General features: G+C 32.1%; 1 long non-coding RNA gene across 1 annotated transcript; it reads right to left on the bottom strand.

Annotated features, from left to right (window-relative positions):
• Positions 1-8,917: 8,917 nt before the first annotated feature.
• On the bottom strand, positions 8,918-18,953 carry LOC140438653 (uncharacterized). Its single transcript, XR_011950569.1, has 2 exons — positions 18,732-18,953; positions 8,918-9,251 (listed from the first exon to the last, which is right to left on the bottom strand). It is a non-coding gene; the product is annotated as an uncharacterized lncRNA (long non-coding RNA).
• Positions 18,954-20,039: the final 1,086 nt, after the last annotated feature.

The following is a 20,039-nucleotide window of genomic DNA, read 5'->3' as shown; positions in this document are numbered from 1 at the left end:
ATATATATATATATATATATATATATATATATATATATATATATAGCAAAAAAAATACGACCGTTGATTAAATTTAAAATATACTCAATGGTTGAATAGCAGAGTTTTATCGGTCAGTAATTGGTAAATAAAAGTCGTCAACTACTTTATTGATTTATTCGAATACGTTTCGCTTTTATTTTTAAAAACATCATCAGTTCACTACAAATAAAAAAGATTTTAGACTATAAGTAAACAACCAACAGGGTTCATACTTACAAAAACAATCTGTAGGTATTTTTAGATGTTATGAGAACTCTACGATAACTTAACATTAAAGATTAACAACTAAACGAGAGAAACGAAACATAAAATACAAGAAAAACTGTTAGAACACTATTGTTTATTTATACTATCATTTATACGATCATTTATACTACATAAATACTATGAACCATTTCTTCGCCATCCCACTTCAACCTACCCTAGCCAAGAAACTAGCCAAATCCCTCAATAATTACAATGGCTATGCTCCTAGATTTTACTGTCTCCCCAAAATTTACAAACCACAATTAAGTATGCGACCCACATTATCGTCAATAAACGCTCCAAACACGAATATAGCTCAATTCCTAACGAACATTCTTTCACAAACATACAATTATAACAATGACTTCAACATAACAGATTCTTTCCAATTCAGTGAATTTGTTAATAATTATCTACTACTCAGAGGCTTTGTCTTAGTAAGTTTTTACGTAGTATCCTTGTTCACAAATCTGCCACTTTCCAGTGTATTAACTTCTTTCCGTAACCATTGGAATTAAATCCAACTCCACAGTCCGATATCTTGGGAAACTTTTTCCGAATTAATAAAATTGATTTTTGACACCAATTATTTAATTTTCAATGACAAATATTATCGCCAAATTTTTGGAACTCTTATGAGATCCACGATTTCTACTATTCTATTTATACTATTTATACTATTACAAAGTCAACTTTGTACTAGATGATCTTATTAATGAGAGTATCAAGAAGTTAGATTTCCAGGTTCCCTTTGTAAAATGGTATGTCTACGATCTGATTTTAGTAATAATAATAATTAGTTAATAACCCTTAATCCTTTTACATTAGGATGTCGGGTGTAATGTTTTTAGTTAGTTGCTTGCACAATTGTTCTCGATTGCTCCTTAATCTTTGCTTGCTTTCTTGCTTGTTCTTTGCTGATTAGTCTTTAGGTTAATGGCTTGATGTTACATTGTTTACATTGACTGTTTCTTTGTCCCTTAATTTGTCCTGTTTGATTTTTTAATCACATATCTATTATCTTTTCTAAAGTACTATCAAAGGCTTTTTATTAGTAAATAAGGCTTGGATAACTCAGTGCTTGAGTTCCGTGCGTTTTGTATTAATTTCTTGATAGTAAAAATGTGGTGTTTACTACTTCCTACTTCTTTGAATCCCCTCTATGATTGTTCCATTTTAGAATTAACTTCTTGTAAAAGATGTTTCTCTAATATACACTTATATACTTTGGATGGGATGCTCAGTAGTGTTATACCTCTGCAGTGACTACATTATCTCCTATCTCCCTTTTTAAGGATGGGTAAAATAACACCTATTTCCTAATCTTTTAGTATATTTTCCCATTCCATCCTTTATTGCAAACTTTTGTTTTTAAATGCAGTGCCGTTGTCAGCCGTGCTTTGTAGCCTCTCCTTTGTGATTTTGTCAAATCCAACCTCCTTATCTTTTTTCTATATAATTTCTTTAATTACCGCTACAATTATTTCGCCTGAATTTTGGTTTTCTTGCTCTACCTCTTTCAGGTCTGGTATGTTAAGGGTCTCAAATATACACCACACAACTCACATAAGTATTCTCCAGAGGCTAAGAAAATACAAACTATTAACACCGTAAAGAACATAAAATTAGCTTACGTCGGCAACATTATGCGTAATAAGAAATGCTGTCTTTTACAGTTGATTCTACAAGGCAAGATTAAGGGCAATAGAGTCTCTGGAGGCAGACGTATTTACTGGCTAGCTATTGTTAGGAAAATGGACTAATCCACAATACGTGAAATAGGTGCCTTTCGAAGTGGACTGGAGTCAGTAACATCTTTCGTTTCGCAGATGTTAATGAAAATGTTTTGCTGTCTTTCCTTGCCTATCTTGTTTTATGACCGTTAGGATTTCTAATTTAACCCTGAACTGGTATACTGCGTCTAAATGAAGGGTTTAAATTCAAAATACATCATCATTTACTTTTTGGTTGTCTACGCCTCTTACTGTTTTCCCTTTCTATAATGGACTCTTCGAGATTCTAAAAATAAAATAGTAATACTGACACGTCAGTTCTTTCTGTAAACTTACAAATCTCTCGAAGCCGTCGCTCAGACGGAGTATACCATTTACGTTACTGTTCCAAAAAAGTGATTTTATATATTTTTTATGCAAGGTAATTATTTTTTTCTTCAAACGTCAAATAATGATGACGTTACTTATCTAACTTGATTCTGTCAAAGTTTGATGTCTCTGCCGGCAGCAGTTTTTTTTCCCATTTCTTTACGGCGGAGGGAAAAATGTTGTCATGGCAACAATATGAAACATGTCACAAAGCAACAATACAAGTGTCATTAACAACAATTAAACATCATTTTTATTTATAGTAATATTAAAAGTACAATTAGTTAATGAGACATTTTCAAAATTGAAACCGTGCAAAAATGTTCCCGACTCTTGATACGCATTGGTAATTGTTGATGATACTGATGGTCGAGAACAACTTTCAGCAATCATTCCCAATGTTGGCGGCTTGCGAACAACAATAAGCTGTCTTTAATAATTGCAAACAACTGTCAAACAACTGTAACCAGAGAGACGCAAATCCCACCGCCGACTTAATTATTTAAATTTCTAACATCTAGACGACTTTGATAGTTGTCACAGTTAATTTCGAGTAAAAATAGCGTATGAATTGTACTATTTATGGTTGAAAATTGCTACGTTTGAAGAAAAAATAGTATACTTTATTCGGCAAAGAAGCGACTTTTCTTGACCTGCCCTCTATTACGCGCCTCACTTCGTTCGGCGCGTAATATCGGGCGCGTCAAGAGAAGTCATGCTTCTCCGCCTCATAAAGTAATATACTATTTCTTCAAACGTCAAATAATGATGACATTACTTATCTAACTTGATCCTGTCAAAGTTTGATGTCTCCGCCGGCAGCAGTTTTTTTTCCCATTTCTTTACGGCGGAGGGAAAAATGTTGTCATGGCAACAATATGAAACATGTCACAAATACAAATGTCATTAACAACAATTAAACATCATTTTTATTTATAGTAATATTAAAAGTACAATTAGTTAATGAGGCATTTTCAAAATTGAAACCGTGCAAAAATGTTCCCGACTCTTGATACGCATCGGTAATTGTTGATGATACTGATGGTCGAGAACAACTTTCAGCAATCATTCCCGATGTTGGCGGCTTGCGAACAACAATAAGCTGTCTTTAATAATTGCAAACAACTGTCAAACAACTGTAACCAGAGAGACGCAAATCCCACCGTCGACTTAATTATTTTAATTTCTAACATCTAGACGACTTTGATAGTTGTCACAGTTAATTTCGAGTAAAAATAGCGTATGAATTGTACTATTTATGGTTGAAAACTGCTACGTTTGAAGAAAAAATAGTATATTTTATTCAGCAAAGAAGCGACTTTTCTTGACTTGCCCTCTATTACGCGCTTCACTTCGTTCGGCGCGTAATATCGGGCGCGTCAAGAAAAGTCATGCTTCTCCGCCTCATAAAATAATATACTATTATTTTATAATGAAAAACATTTGTATATGTAAACTGTCTATTTTACAATATCTACTAAATAATGGAATTCGGACCGTCAAGAAAACGCATACGTTTTGATGATCCGAATTTTGAATCGGTTGCAGAGCGATGGCTGGAGGAATGCGATAGTGATAGCGATAAAGATTTTTTTTGAACATTTTAGTGACTCTGAACAATCAGCAGATAATGACGAAACTGATAATGATACAGGTAATGAAGACGATATACCTGCATCTGAAACATTCGTTAGAAAAAATGGATTTGAATGGCGCAAGAACCAACCACCTAAAAACGTCCGCTAAAGAAAGCATAACATTATTTTGCAATTATCGGGTTTACGTCAGAAAGCAAAAATACTTGGTGACAATCCGAAAGTAGTAGATGTATGGGAACTGCTATTTACCGAGTATATGATTGAAGAAATCGTCCAATGGACCACGTCAAAATAGACTACGCAAAAAGACATTATGCTAATAAAACTTCAGCAAGCTACTTTTAAAAAACCACTACTTTAGAGATTCGCGCTTTTCTGGGACTTTTGATATATACTTAAATTTTTAAATTAAATAATGAAAGTACCGAGAGTCTCTTTGCTACAGATGGTACAGAACGAGATGTATTTAGAGCCACAATAGCATTATCTTTTTCTTTTATATTGTTTGAGATTTGATAAACCCTATGGTCCAGATGAACCAAAAACTGAAAATGCAGCAGATGCTGTATCGGACATGTTTCAAAGGCTTGTTGAAAATTCTCAAGAACTCTTCACTTTTGGACCCTCTGTGTGTATTGATGAGATGCTGGTGGCTTTCAGAGATCGATGAAAATTTGGAATGTACATGCCAGCAAAACCATCAAAATATGGCATAAAGATTTTATGCATGACTGATGCGAGAAGTAATTATTTTTATGATGAATACATATATTGTGGAAAAGAAAGTGTTGGTATGATGCTTTCCGATAATGAAAAAAAATACTCCATACCCAGACAGTCAGTTCTGAGACTTACAAACTTAATCGCAGGTTCAAACCGTAATATGACAGCGGACAAATGGTTTAGTTCCATACCTTTGGTTCGGGAGCTAAAAAAAAGAGGCCTTACCTCTTTAGTACATACTTACAATAAATATTATAGTACATTAAATATTGTATACAGGATATATTATGATGAATTTTGAGAAACCCAGTTTTTAATACTACATTTATTTTGTACATATACTTAAAAAATATAATTAAAAAGTTAATTATTAATAATTGTCAATTTCGCATGTATTTAACAATGTCAAACATAATGTCATATGTTTTACCTGAAGATTGGTAGGTCCAAAACTGTCAGATAAAAGCGGTAGGTGTCGCGTCAGTCACGCACGGAGCGAATAAGAACTCCCGTGATATGACTAGACTTAATTTCATGAAAATTTTGGCAAAATCTTTGACTGAACCGTTTATGCGAACCATAATTACAAAAGTTTATTTACAAGATGATATTCGAAGGATTATAATAAGATTGTTAGGCCTAATTTCTACACCAATGCCCAATATGGAAAACGACGTACTTCATAAACGAGCAATATGTAAATTTTGTAGCTGGCAACTGACCAGAAAAACAAAATAACAAAAAATTTTGTTGTTACAAATGTGGCCAACCTATTTGTTAACAATGCTCTAAAAAAATTTGCAAAAAATTTATTCAAGAATAATCAATTGTACAAGAAGAATAAAAAGCAAACAAAATTGTCATGTATGCTTTATAATATCCTTTATTTATATTTTTTATCTTTTGTTTCAAATTTAATGTTCGACTGTTAGTATAAATTACATGTATTAAGTGAAAGAGTATTTGTTTATATTAATACGCCCATAAAAAAAGTTAATCCTACATAATTCTCCAAATTGCGTTAACCCGTCTCCCAGACGGAGTATACCACTTACGTAGTTATTTATGTATACCGCTTAAGGGTTAAGTATTTTTGGAAATGGTTTGCCTTTATATTCGTGTGCAAGATATTGCTGGTTATTATCTGCATAGAGTTGTTGGGTATTCCTTTTTCCTGTGATGGAGAAGAGTCTTAAGGTCAAAGATAATATTATTGTTTTGTACTATTTTGTTTGATTCATTGAGCCCATCTTTTATTTAATAATAAATGAGATTTTTAAAACTGTAAGCAAAGGAAGAAAATACAAATTAGAAAATAAAGTAAACATACTCTACTACGCAGACGACGCAATATTGCCAGCCGGAGTCTGAAGATTTAACATTAACAATTAACGCTTACCAAGAGTAAAAGAGTTTAATATGACAATCCTAATTCAAAAAACTAGAACAATAGTTATCAGAAAAGAACCAATCAGATGTAAAATAGAAATTGACGGAATCTGACGGAAAGATCAAGTACAAAAATCAAATAGACTGGCAGGATGCCTTAATAACACTATATGGTCAAACCGACTTATTAACACTGAGACGAAGTCAAAAATGTACAAAGCCAGTGTGAGACCAAAAATGACATATGTATCAGATACGAAACCAACACAGCCACAATACAAAGGCTACTGGAAACGGCAGAGATGAGAGTAGTGAGAAGAATAACAGAAAATACGGTAAGAGGGCGAAAGAGGGGTGAAAATATTACAGAAAAATGTAACGTACAGTTTACAAACAAATGAAAACTAAACAGAAAAAAAAACGAGTGTGGCAGTCCAGTGGGACTGCCGGTAGAAGTTATACTTCTATACACGCGTTCGTCGTAACAAATTTATATAGGAGTCAATCTGCACAATCATCACAAATGTAATGCTATAGGTAAGAGAGAGCAGAAAGCGAAAAAGAATTAGGTATACAGGTATATGGTGCATCGTTTGCTGTATATAAACATTTGACTTGAAATAGGAGTATATTGAGTATGTAAATGAAGGATTTAATCAATATTTTAATGAAAATATATTTTTATTTTCATATAAGTATAAAAGGACTTGAATGCAAATAAATTTTTTTACACATACTCTGCAGCAAAATTCATTGTTAATTTTGTTAATAATATAAAAATACAATACAATACACTGCAACATAATTCAATATAATAATACAATACAAATTAAAATGCAATATTCATAAGTATTTAAAAATGGCAATATACGTAACTTACTTACGCATATGTTTACATGATAAAAATATTAATAAAACAAATATTGTTTTGGTGATACAACTGTCAATCTATCTGACATTAATAAATACAATATTTAATTGTTGTCTGGTGTGTATATAAGTACACATTTGAACTTTCTTGAGATATTTACAAGTTTTAATTTATAATTTAACATGCCTAACGAGGCTTTTTACTCCCGTGCAAATTTCCGATTCACTCCCGTGCAAATTTCCACAGTCAAACGCGCGTATAGAAGTATAACTTCAAAAACCAAAAACTCAGATTATGTTGTAAATTTTCATTTTATTTTAAAATTTATTATTTTTGCGTATATTACATATATTTAATAAAATTAACGTGGGGTTTTTAAATATTTTAAAAATAAAAAAGGAAATTCATATTGGGATTCAAACTCGCATCCACCAGCGTATGAACCAAACACGTAAATTATTTGCCAATTAGACATAACACAAATGGATTTCAAAATTGACAGTTCTAGGTCATACAGTGATTTATTGAGATTATTATTCTTAAATACAAAAGACTAAAATAATTATGAACATTTAATAAATAATAGGGCCTGCGTAGCGCAAGCGGTAGGATGCTTGCCTCGCATGCCGGTGGTCCGGAGTTCGAATCCTACCGCTGGCAAGAACAACTAGACATTTTTAAATATCTATAGGCCAGAGGTCGACTCAGCCTGAATAAAATGAGTACCTTGGGTAAAACCAGGGGTAATAATAGGCGGTTGAAGCGTAGCACTGGCCATGTTACCTTCCTTGTATACCGTAGGCCTTTATATAGCAGACTACCCTGCTATACTCCCAAAGCCGCGAAGCGGTATAAAACGGGAGACTATTATATTATTAATAAATAATACAAAACATATCACATAAATAATAATATTAATAAATATTATAATATATATATATATATATATATATATATATATATATATATATACATATATATATATACATATATATATAATATATATATATATATATATATATATATATATATATATATATAATATTAGGGATATAATATATACAAAGGGAACATTTTTATCCTCGAGAGAGGAAGAGAGAGAGAAAATATATCTTCTGTCTCTCTCTTACTCATTATCTTACATATGTAATGATTTCAGCGATTCACTCCCGTACAAATTTCCAACGTGGAGCGCGCGTATAGAAGTATAACTTCAAAAACAATGGAATAACTACATAAGCAGAATGTGAGATACATGTGTAGTCAAAATAGCAAGCGATAAATCCCCAATCTGTAGAATACGCATTGGAGTACCTTGCAAAAGATGGAGTGACAACCTTCTAAATAGGTATCAATCCGCCAATGAACAAGCAGCTATTTTTTAGCATCTGTTCTTTGGCTTTACGAATGTTTTATCGAGATTTTATAATTAATTTTGTCTTTGATTCGTATTATTTTATCCATAAACGATACTATTTAGTCAGACATTATTCTTTTTATTACTTAGAGGACCATTTTCATTCGTTGGGACTCTTACTGATCTAGGCGTTTTCTATACTTACCAAACGTCGGTTCAATGGCGTAATTTCAATGAATCTGTTTACTTTGTTTATATCGATTTTTTTCATATATCTTTGTTTAATTTTATTTTAAACTTTTCAACCACAGGATTGTGATCATATACGATACCGCTTGGATCATTGATGGAGCATTATAAGTTATTGATGTAATTAATTTCTTTATCTGCATCTGTAACATGATCACTATGAACTCGGTTCGATTTTTTACGAAATGATTATTCGAATGTTGTTTGAACTGCCAGATTTATAGTCTTCTCTGAGGCAGTTGGAACGATGTGTTGGAAATTCCTTTTTTTTTTTTGTTTCTGGCAAAATTAGATTAACATATCTGCTTTGAGCAAATTAACTCAAAAATAAAGAAAAATATAAAAGAATTAGACATACGATTTATTGCAACAGCATAGGAGAAATCTATCAATATATATTATGATCATTTAATATAAAGGTATCAATAATATGATGGGGGACACACTCTTTGACCATATTCATATCTGCAGCTAATTTTAGGTCCAAGTGGATATTGTCCAACTGGTGGAAATACTGGTGGAAGATATCCGCCATTTAGACCATCATTATAATGAAAAAATTTGTTTTTACTTGAGGACTTTTTTTCATTGTTCTGACTTATTATTAATGTTCTTAATAGATCATCGTTGACATCCACGAGATGTGCCCAGATCGTGGATACGTTAAGAAGAACCTAAAAGTAAATTATATAAATTAATTTATCATTTTAATATTTAAATAATATTTACGCAATATTAATATATACTCTAAAGGATTTATAACAACAGTCTTTAAAATCAGAAAACTAAATTAAAAATTACTTATATTAATTAAGGGGACCAGGCCTGCTACCATAAGATTACATCCCTGCTTCCAGCAGACCAATCAAGTGAGTTAAAAATATAAAGTAACGAAGACGGGTTTGACAGTTGAAATGACTGTAGTATGAGATATTAAAGAAATTTTGAACAATTTTTAAATAAACAGTCAAAACGTAAAACTCATTATTTTACTCATAATATAAAAACTTATCTATTTAAAGAGTCATACATATAATTTACTCGGAAAAAAAGACACACAAAATAAGATATATGCTAAATTAAAATTGGTTAATATACAAAAAATTTATTGCAAAATGAACAACATAATAGCTGTTTTTGAATATTGTTAATAACTTCTTTATTATTTATTAAAATTTTTAGGGAACAACGCATTTTCATGGTTAAACAATATTTTAAAAACATTGAAAGTTTGGTGGCTGTCGTTCGAAAATTTCGTACATTATATAATCAGAATATTGTTTTAACTTCGTCGAGTGTGAGAAGAATAATAAAAAGATTGAGGACGATTGGATCAATGTATGAAGACAAGCACATTGGTAATCCAAAATTAAGACGCTTAAATGTCAATATCGAAGCAGTGCATAAGAGTGTTGGTGAAAGTTCAGGAATATCAATTTAGCATCGTGGATAAAAAATCTCAATTGCAAATCTCAAGAAGCTCTCTACAGTGTATACTTACTGAAGATCCCATTTTTTGCTTACAAAATTTTATTAATACAAAACAAAAGACAGTCAAGATTTCATTTCATGTACACATCGTCTATGTATCTGTTTATACGTATTTCGCTTTAATAAAGCTCATCAGAACAGTTATTCATAGGCGTTCTCAACGTGAAAATAAATCTTTTCTATCTTTTAGAAGCAACAATAAAATGGCTTTGAAACGGACGCAGTAGCGACATCTGATATTAAATCCGTAAAATAGTTTCGAAACACAATTCAGATAACTGCCTTAATCTGAGCCTTCTAAAAATTGCAAGGCATAGCCAGACGTTGATAAAGATGTTAATAGAGACATGGGGAATCTAAAATTTGCATTCCACGACATGTCTCCTCAACTAAGCAGAAATCGTTAGCGAATTGCTTTCTTGTACTCATACAGACTAGAGAACTGCAAGAAGTGAACTGCCCACATGCCTAAAGAGAAAGGTATTTGATCAGTGAGTCCTCCCAGTCTTGACGTACGGAGCAGAAACACTTACCTTAACAAAAGCAGCAGCTACCAAACTGAGAGTCACGCAGAGAAGAATGGAGCGGTCCATGTTAGGAATAACCCTGCGAGACAGAATAACCAACGAAGACATCAGGAGAAGAACCGGAGTGACTGACATCATCGAGAAGATAGCCAGACTAAAATGGAGATGGGCAGGACACATAGCCAGAATGACAGATGGGCGATGGACAAAGAGGTTATTGGAATGGAGGCCAAGGGAAGACAAGAGAAGCGTCGGTCGACCACCTACAAGATGGACTGACAATTTAAGAATACTCAATAAAAACTGGATGAGAGCGGCGCAAGATAGACGGGGTTGGAAACATGAGGAAGAGGCCTTTGTTCAGCAGTGGACTCTTGAGGCTGGATGATGACGGAGTAGATCCGAATAAAATGAAAAAGACAGTCAAGATTTCATTTCACGTACAAATCGTCTATGTATCTGTTTATACGTATTTCGCTTTAATAAAGCTCATCAGAACAGCTACTCATAGGCGTTCTCAACGTGAAAAATAAATCTTTTCTGTCTTTAAGAAGCAACAATCTAATATTAATATTAACAAGTACGTGCTTAATTTCACAATTTATAGCTTTGTTAGTCGTCAAAATTGCCGCATTTGGGATACTAAGAATCCACATGTTACTGTCAAAAAAAAAGTAATGCATCTAATTTTTACTAAAGTTTTACTGTTTGGTGAGGATTTTTGGGCTAGAGATATCATTGGACCATATTTCTTTGAAAATCCTAGTGAAGCAGTGACGATTTGCCTAAATTTGATGATATGGATGTAAACGGCATGTGGTTTCAACAAGACGGTACCAAATGCCACACAGACCGTAAAACAATAATTTACATAGTGCATGATACAATTTCTTGTTGTGTATTTTCTCGTTTTGGTGATCAGAATTGGTCTTCTAGATAGTGTGATTTAACACCATTGGATTTCTGTTTATGGAGTCAGTTGAATTCAAATGTTTATGTAAAGAAACCTACAACCACTCGTGTATTAAGAGAGGAAATTCAAGGCTGCATCAATAAAATTTAGACACATTTATGCTAAGTGGGTAAGGGAAATTTCGACAAAATGGTACGTATGTACCAGCAAAGCCGTCGATGCTATTTACCTGATGTTTTCTTCCATAGATAATCTTATTCTATCTTCCTTATGAGTCAATTAAACAATTACAATCTAAAGAAAAATACAGTGTTATACATTTAATTAAAATCTTGCTTAAATTTTGGATACACTTTTTAATAGTTTATTTTTATAAACTATATATTTAAAATATTATAAACTATAATATACCAATACATAGACTAACAGCATCTGAGAAAACAGCACTATGCCTGCATTAAATTCTTTAAAAAAATTGCTTTACAGCATCAAAATAGAAACTGACATAAATAAATATAGAAAGTCTGTTCAACAGTTGCTCATACACCTTGAACCGTACAAAGTGGAAGAATACCTTCAAGCTGACCTGCAGTGAGACTGAGGGCTCTTATCTGAATCTAAATGTCACTGTTATTATTATTATATTTTAATATTACTTTTATGTTAAGTGTAGGTTGTTACAGCAACCATTATAAATTATAATTGACACCATTCTCCCTATAGACAATTTATATTTGTGTGTAACTCTTGAGAATAAAGCTTTTTTCTATTTTATTCTAACATGGTTATCCTTATTTTACTCACAGAGATTCGGTACAGTCTAACTGTACAATTATTGAACCATTGAATTCTTCTCGGTGATATCTTCTAGCCAATAATAAGACTTACCTACCTAAAAGTATTAATTGTTCAAACAAGTTATTCAATGTGCAAACCACATTCTACAAGTTATCATGCAGGATAAATTAAAAAGAAACAGAGGACTGGGTACACTATGAATCTCTTAGCTGAAAGATGTAAGGCAATGGATGGATAAAACATCGCTAACACTATTTAAAACTATTGTAAACAAACTTAAGTGGGCCAAAATGATCATCAACGTCCAATGAGAATATGGTACAGAAAGAAGAAAACGGAGGTATTCAAACACAGGAGGAAGTCATAATAGAAGGCGATTTTAATGCAAATAAGAGTTAATACAAAAGAAGAAATAAAGTAATACATGCAGAAATGGGTTTTAAAACTATAAATGTTTTTGGAAATAATATGGTTGAATGAGCAACATCATAAATTGAATTTAAAAAGCATTTAAGATGTGGTGCTATAGACGCATATTAATAATTTCCTGGATAGACAGAGTTACCAACGAAGAAGTACTACACTGAATGGGTAAAGAGCACGAACTAGTCGTAACTATAAAACGTCGCAAACTAGAAGACCTGGGCCATATAATGCGCAATGAACAACGATTATGACCTACTTCGGACCATACATCAAGGTAAAGTGCATGGGAAAGAGGTCCAGGACAAAGAAAAATATCCTGGCTGCATAACCTGCGAAAATGGTTTAACTTAACCACTACTGGACTTTTTAGAGCAGCAGTCAATAAAGTCAGAATAGCCACGTTAGTGTCCAATATCCGTAACGCATAGGCACCATAAGAAGAAACAACATCATCAGATATGCCGATTAAAAAAAAATTTTAAAGAGAGAAAATTAAAAAAATCCGTATAAAATTGGAAAAAAAAATTTTTACATAGATTTTTTAAAAAAACATATATGTATAGATTAATGGTAATAGTTATTGAGAAAGTAAACCAACATGTAATGTTGTTTGTATTAGAAATTGAAGTCGCAGACAAAACGAAATCAAAGTGTTGCAGAAAATCGCAAAAAAGTTAAATAAGTGATATTAGAAAATAGCTGTCCCATCTTTAAAATGGAATAACTACAATTAAACGGAATCCAAGTTGAGAAAGTTTGCAAAATGACATATTTGGGAACTGTGATAACGGACCAACTAGATCTAGACGTATAACTAAAACGTACAATAGCAATAACTAAAACTACTTTTATGAAAATAAAGTTATTTCTTTGCAATAATCATCTCAATTTAGAACTAAGACAAATAATGGTTAAGTACTATGTTTGGTTTGTACTTTTGTATAGTGCAGAAGAGTGGACGCTAAAAGTATCGATCATGAACAAAATTGAAGCATTAGAAATGTGGGTTCATAGACGAATGCTAAAGATACCTTGGACAGCACGGAAAATTAATGGAGAGGTACTAAGGAGCGTCAACAAAGATAGAGAACTGCTAAAGACTGTCAAACATCGAAAAATGTCTTATCCGAGACATATAGTAAGGGAAAGTCGGTATAAAATGTTACAACTAATCCTTAAATGCAAAATAGAGGGCCGTAGAGGTGTAGGAAAAAAACAAGCTTCTTGGTTAAAAAACATTTGAAAATGGACTCAGATATCAAATGCAGAACAATTATTATTCCTAATTGCAGAAGATGGAGAAGACTTCGCAATCGTGATCGCCAACGTCCGATAATTATGATATGGCACGCGAAGAAGAAGCAGAACTATATAACTGAATTCGAAAATGACAGATTAAATATAAAGGGCAATGCAAATTAAATAGCACCCGAAAAGTTTTTGAAAATTTAAAATCTAAATTGCTTCGTGTTATAAAATCGGCCAAAACCAAGAAAGCAATTTGACCAAACAACATCTCAGCTACTAAAAATTATGTAAGAAGACCACGTCAAAAATTTAGTTAAGCTTTTTAATAATGTCTATACTACTGATGAACTACTTAAGGATTGATTGAAGTCTGTCCTATAGCAATTAAAAGAAAACAGCAGGAAAAAAGATGCGGCGAACACATACTAATTAATCTGAGAAACCACACAAATTTTCTCTTCGTATTATTCATGGAAAAATTAAAAGTCATTGCGAAAGAAAACTGGAGTGTACTGGATACCCGTGAGGCACTTTTTAGCTTAAATAAACTCATCCAAAAGTAACGCGATCAACGTAAAGATATTTATGTTGCTATCATCGAACACGAAAAGCTTTCGATAGGGTACAGCATGAAACGCCATGGGCCTCCAGCCCTAAAGTGCTGTTAGCTGAGCTGAAGATATATCTGCAGCATGGAACGCTTTTGAACATAGTAAGTACCAAAGGCATTGATGGTAGAATTCTTTGTATCATAGAAAACTTATATTGGAAGTAAAAAACAGTCGTTCAAATTGATGGGAAAATAATGGACGAATGATACTATTATCAGACGAATATTCTGTAATAGCAATTATTTAATATCTACTCGGATATCATTCTTCAAATAGGCATTGTAAGATAAAAACTAAAAATAAAATCAATGGTCAATTGATAAAAAATCTTAGATATGCTGATGACACTGCTATTTTATGCGATGGTCTACAACCGTTGTTGGATTACGTAAACACGACAGAAAGAAAAATGCTTTCTTATAGATAAATCAACAAATCATTGAGAGAGTTTACAATTAAGGGGGACCTAATATCGTACCAAAGAAAAATCAGAGGATAAGAAAGAAGATTCATTAAGGTCAAAGATAGTGGAAGATATGAAATAAAGCATAAAACTTGGAACATAAAGTTTTGTTTTCCCTAATTTTTTCCCTACCAAAAGAATTTTGATAGAATAGCGTTTAAATAGACCGATAGAATAGTAACTGAGATAGATCTGAACATCGTGAAATATTCAAAGATTCATATGTATTGATATAAGGCAAATCTACATCAATTTTTCTCGATCTTTCAATTATTTTATAATTTTCATTATTAGATTGAAAATATTGGAGTAAAGAAGTAAACTTTTATAAGCTACTTATTGATTTTCAGAAAAAGCATTTACTCGGGTCCTCGAAATGTTCGATGATGGTTGTTTTGGTTCTTAAGAAATAGTCCCGATGAAGAATGTAAGGAATATGTACGACGGAGCACAAACTATTATTAGTATAGGTGTGCCTTGCACTAATGAATTTAATGTGAAAGTTGGATTCTTTAAGTGATAAGAGATAAGTTTCTATTTGTTCTCATTATATTAGATGAGATAACATGAAAACTATAAGGTGCTATTTCCTAGTGGTTAAGGAATTATGATAATATTCTATTGCTAGAAAATATTTAGGGCCGAAAACTCAAAGAGTAAAGACAAACTTGTAAAGAAAAAGGTTTAAACCTTAGTAGAACAAAAATTGAGTATCCAGCGTATTAATTTAAACAGTTCCTATTACAAATTAGATTATGATTTTTGACGGTAAAATGATTGTGAAAATTAATAGTTTTAAATAGCTGGAATTGGCATTCTAGAGGAATGGCGATATAAACTAGGTTTAACGTAGAAATAGATAAAATAAAAAGAGAAAGGTGCGTTGTGTGACATTTTAATTATATTACCTGCTATGATATATGGCACTAACTGTAGGCAATTCGTGTATGGATATCAAAAATTAACTAAAAACATTTCTCTCGTGAATCTTAATTTAAATTTTATTAACTTTTATACTTATCCATTGTTTTCTTCATGTTTTCATATCTTTATTACTGGGAATTTAAGGATCTTTCCTTGCTCAATTTTTGATTGGTCATTGAATGTTCGTTGAACATCACTACACAAATTACATTTTCAAATAATGTAGTACCCAGTCACCATTTTTTAATCCCATTTACTGAGGATTGCCAGGTTATAGGACACATAAAAGTTTTCCTCAAGACCTGTTGTTTAACAAGTTGATCTATTCATTCCCTAGAATCCGTTAATGACCTGGAACCTAGTTATCTTGTGCCAATTTTTTGAGGAGATACTTGCAATTTCTTACCATTATTGATTTAAGTAAGTGGATTTTTTACGGCAACTGACTCTTGGAATTAAAATAAATTTTCTTCTTTCTGTATCTTGCCTTTACAATTTACACCAACCAGTGCAGGCTACCAAGTCAAAAATTAAAACGTGGCACTAAGGTTGTAAAATTACATCTCTTTTACCATGTTAAATTCATTGGACATTATAAGCCTCCCACAGTTCTTTCCAATGTTCTTTACACTGAGCTCTTATAACCAGGTTATCGCTATTCTTCTTACGTCATCAGTCTATCTAGTCGATGGTCGTGCTAGGCTTTTTTTATAGTTTCTGGGCCTCTATTCCATTATTGATTTTGTCCACTCTCCATCCAGCTAAGTGCCTTGCACTGTTCTATTTAAGCGTCGTGATTCTTTCGATGACGTCTTTTGAACTCCTGATCTTGTCTAATTTGTTGGTTTCGAAAACTCACAAGCAGCATTGCAGGTTCCATAGCTCTTTGTGAAATTTCTGAGTTCATTTGCGGATTTTTGCATCAGTGCTTAAGTCTTTACTCCATTAGTTTGTACGGAATCCATCACTTAACCATATTAAATTCATGTTAAAATAGTCGATGTCCAAATACATAGATAAGTGATAGCACTAAGCTTTATTCAGCAATATTTTTGTGACTGTTCAATATATCATTCGTTCTGCATATATTGTTAACTTCGAGTTACATTATCATCACTGTTAAGTCTACTGCTGAGATATATATATTTAGCTGGTGAGGACGTATAGCTGGTGTAGCTGGTGTAGTATCTAAAGGTGGTGTATTATAAAGTAACTTTGTAATTTTTATAAGCACCTGTATATGTAGTCTTCTTGAGTACACATCCATAAATAATCGTTTAGGTATCAGAACTGTGTATAACTAAAAGGTATTCTTTTGGTTTTTTTCTACAGATTTTACCTAGAACTCTTCGGTAAATTCAGACTAGTTGATAGATAATTGATATTATTAATCTTGACTTATTAATGATCATTTATTCTGATATTTCCTTCTAATATTTTTAATATCTTTTTTTTTGTAGAATCTAGTCATAGATGCCGAGGCCGATAGATAGATTTAGTACAGACAGATATGTATGATCTATGCGAATGACTTGGTGATTATCGTCAACTTTAGACTTCAAATGTAGGGTTTAACATAAAATATTAAATATTTTAAAAGGGATTAGGTATTCTAAATCTTAATGGTATAAATCTAGGTTTGGTGAATAAAGTAAAGTACTTGGGGAAATATTAGCCCCTACGCTTACTTAAAATCAACAGCAGGTAGGACGAATAATGAACAGAAAGGTGACTCTGTTATTGGTAGAGAGACGAACTCATGGACCAATGAAAAACCAGACGTATTATATTGGATTTATAACATGATCGTAAGACCAAAAATTACACATGAATTTGTGATTAGTGTCCAAAAGTGCAAAAAACAAAGTACCATCCTCAAACTTAGCAAGGGGTAAAGATTTGCTTGCCTTGGAATCATAGACTAAGAGTAGTTATGGAAGCTTTACTTAACCTTTTTTAACTAAATATAATTATTAAAGAGAAGGTGAGAATCGGGACATAGTAAAATCATAAATGAAATCAAGAATATCAAAAGGATAATGACTTTTGACCACATGGTACTTAGATGAAGGTCAAAAGTAACAAGAGAATGTAAATGTTATTGAATGAATATTTATATTTAAGTCACATACTTCGAAGTTGAGAAGTAAATAGACACGGTTCGTTTTTAAATTGAATTAGTTATATTAGTAATGTAGTTCGCAGTGTAGTTTAAGAATCGACCTGTATCAATTGTACCTGTGTTAAGTCTTATAATAAATTAAAAAAATACAGTAAGTCTTTCTTTTGGGAGAAAGTCAACATAAAAATTTAGATGGGCTAATGTAACAATTGTTCAACGCCACAGGACTCTAGGTGGCTATCGTCGAAATGCCGAGAAGATCTCGACATCCTGGCGGAACATAACATTGGTACCGAAATAGCTAATGAACTTTTCAGAAGAGAATTAGCTACAAAATACCTCGGATGTCCTACATCAGAATATCCTTGACCTTTGTACATTACTTATGAAATTTGACTTTAGTTATCTCATTTATTTTTTATATAGTTTAAACCTACTTTTCCTCGTGATATTCTTAAGTTCTTTGACACTGTGTATGACTCCAGTCCATTTTGCAGTCTTTAATTGTATTTTTAGTATTTTTATTACACTTTGTATAACATAATTAACAATTCGAGTACATAATGTTAGTATTGAGCTAAATCAAGAATCAGCTAGATCAGGTTAGGAAATATAAATTATAAAGACTTACCAGCACTAGAGCGAGGACAAAGCACTTCATCTTTGATATAAGTAAATGCCAATTAATAACTTGTGTAATTATCGACTTACTTTTATACTAGACAACAACGCATTTGGCATATTGCAATTAAAATATTTAATTAACAATGAGATATTAAAGAACCACCTATTTTCGCCCACAGTGGTTACATGTTAATATAGTTATAAATTTGTTCCCTAATAATAACTTTAACAAAACTTTATGTAATTAATTGGTTTTATAAATTGCTTTAAGATATTTTTATTAGTTTTAAATGGATCATTGTTTCATTGTCCCATTGATTAATTATAATTAAAAGTAAAAACTACTTATTATTAATTTATCAAAACACTTTATTACTTATTAACAATAATTATGAATAATTAAAAAATATTGAACATTGAAATTATTTCTAAAAATTTGAACGGTATTAGTGATATATTATAGTGTAACACTTTGTGTTAGAGTTTTTAAATTGCCTTCAATTCAGAAACAGCGACATCAAGAACCAATCATTATCATTATGAGTGTTTCCTTTTTACCTATGAGCGGTCGGGTTTCGTAATTTTCGTCATAATTTTCTATCTTGGGTCATATCAATCTAAATTACTATTACCGATGTATCCTGCCTAAGCGACTTTCCCAGATCTACTTTGGTCTTCCTGTCTGTCCTATTCTACTTTTTCAGAAGCATGCCAATCAAGAATTCTTGATCGATGTGATTAGCATCTCGACGTTGAATATGCTTGGACCTTCCTGACTTACACTTACTTATTTAGGCATTAACTAGTATCACCACTAGACTCTTTATTGGACTTTTTTAATCTTTCTTTTAGAGTAAAATACACTAAGCATCCCCATTTTCGCCACATGCACTGGTTTTTTTTCAATTGTTCTATTTGACTTTGCTGACTCTAAATATTTTCTTCACTTGTAACGTACCACTGTCTTGATCTCCAGAAATACGAGAACACTCAAACGGCACTGTCTCAATCTGCATACTCCTCAGTATCGAGTGATGACTTCTTCTTCTTTAAGTTCGTATTCCCACATTTTGCTTTCATCGGATTTTGCCTTGCATGATAAGTTGTAATAATGCGTATTTTTGCCCTCTCATCACATGTCCTAAGTACTCAAGTTTTCGTCTTTTGATAGTTAATATTATTTCCGCCTCATTTGCTATCCTTCTAGTTACTTCCATGTTTGACATTTTTTGAATCCATGATATTAGTAGGATTCTTCTGTAACACCAAAATTCAAAGGCGGCCAACTTATTCAGATGGACTTGTTTTTGTGTCC

This window comes from Diabrotica undecimpunctata, chromosome 1 (assembly GCF_040954645.1).
Source record: "Diabrotica undecimpunctata isolate CICGRU chromosome 1, icDiaUnde3, whole genome shotgun sequence".
Classification (NCBI taxonomy): domain Eukaryota; kingdom Metazoa; phylum Arthropoda; class Insecta; order Coleoptera; family Chrysomelidae; genus Diabrotica; species Diabrotica undecimpunctata.
This window is presented reverse-complemented; position numbering and strand designations above follow the sequence as displayed.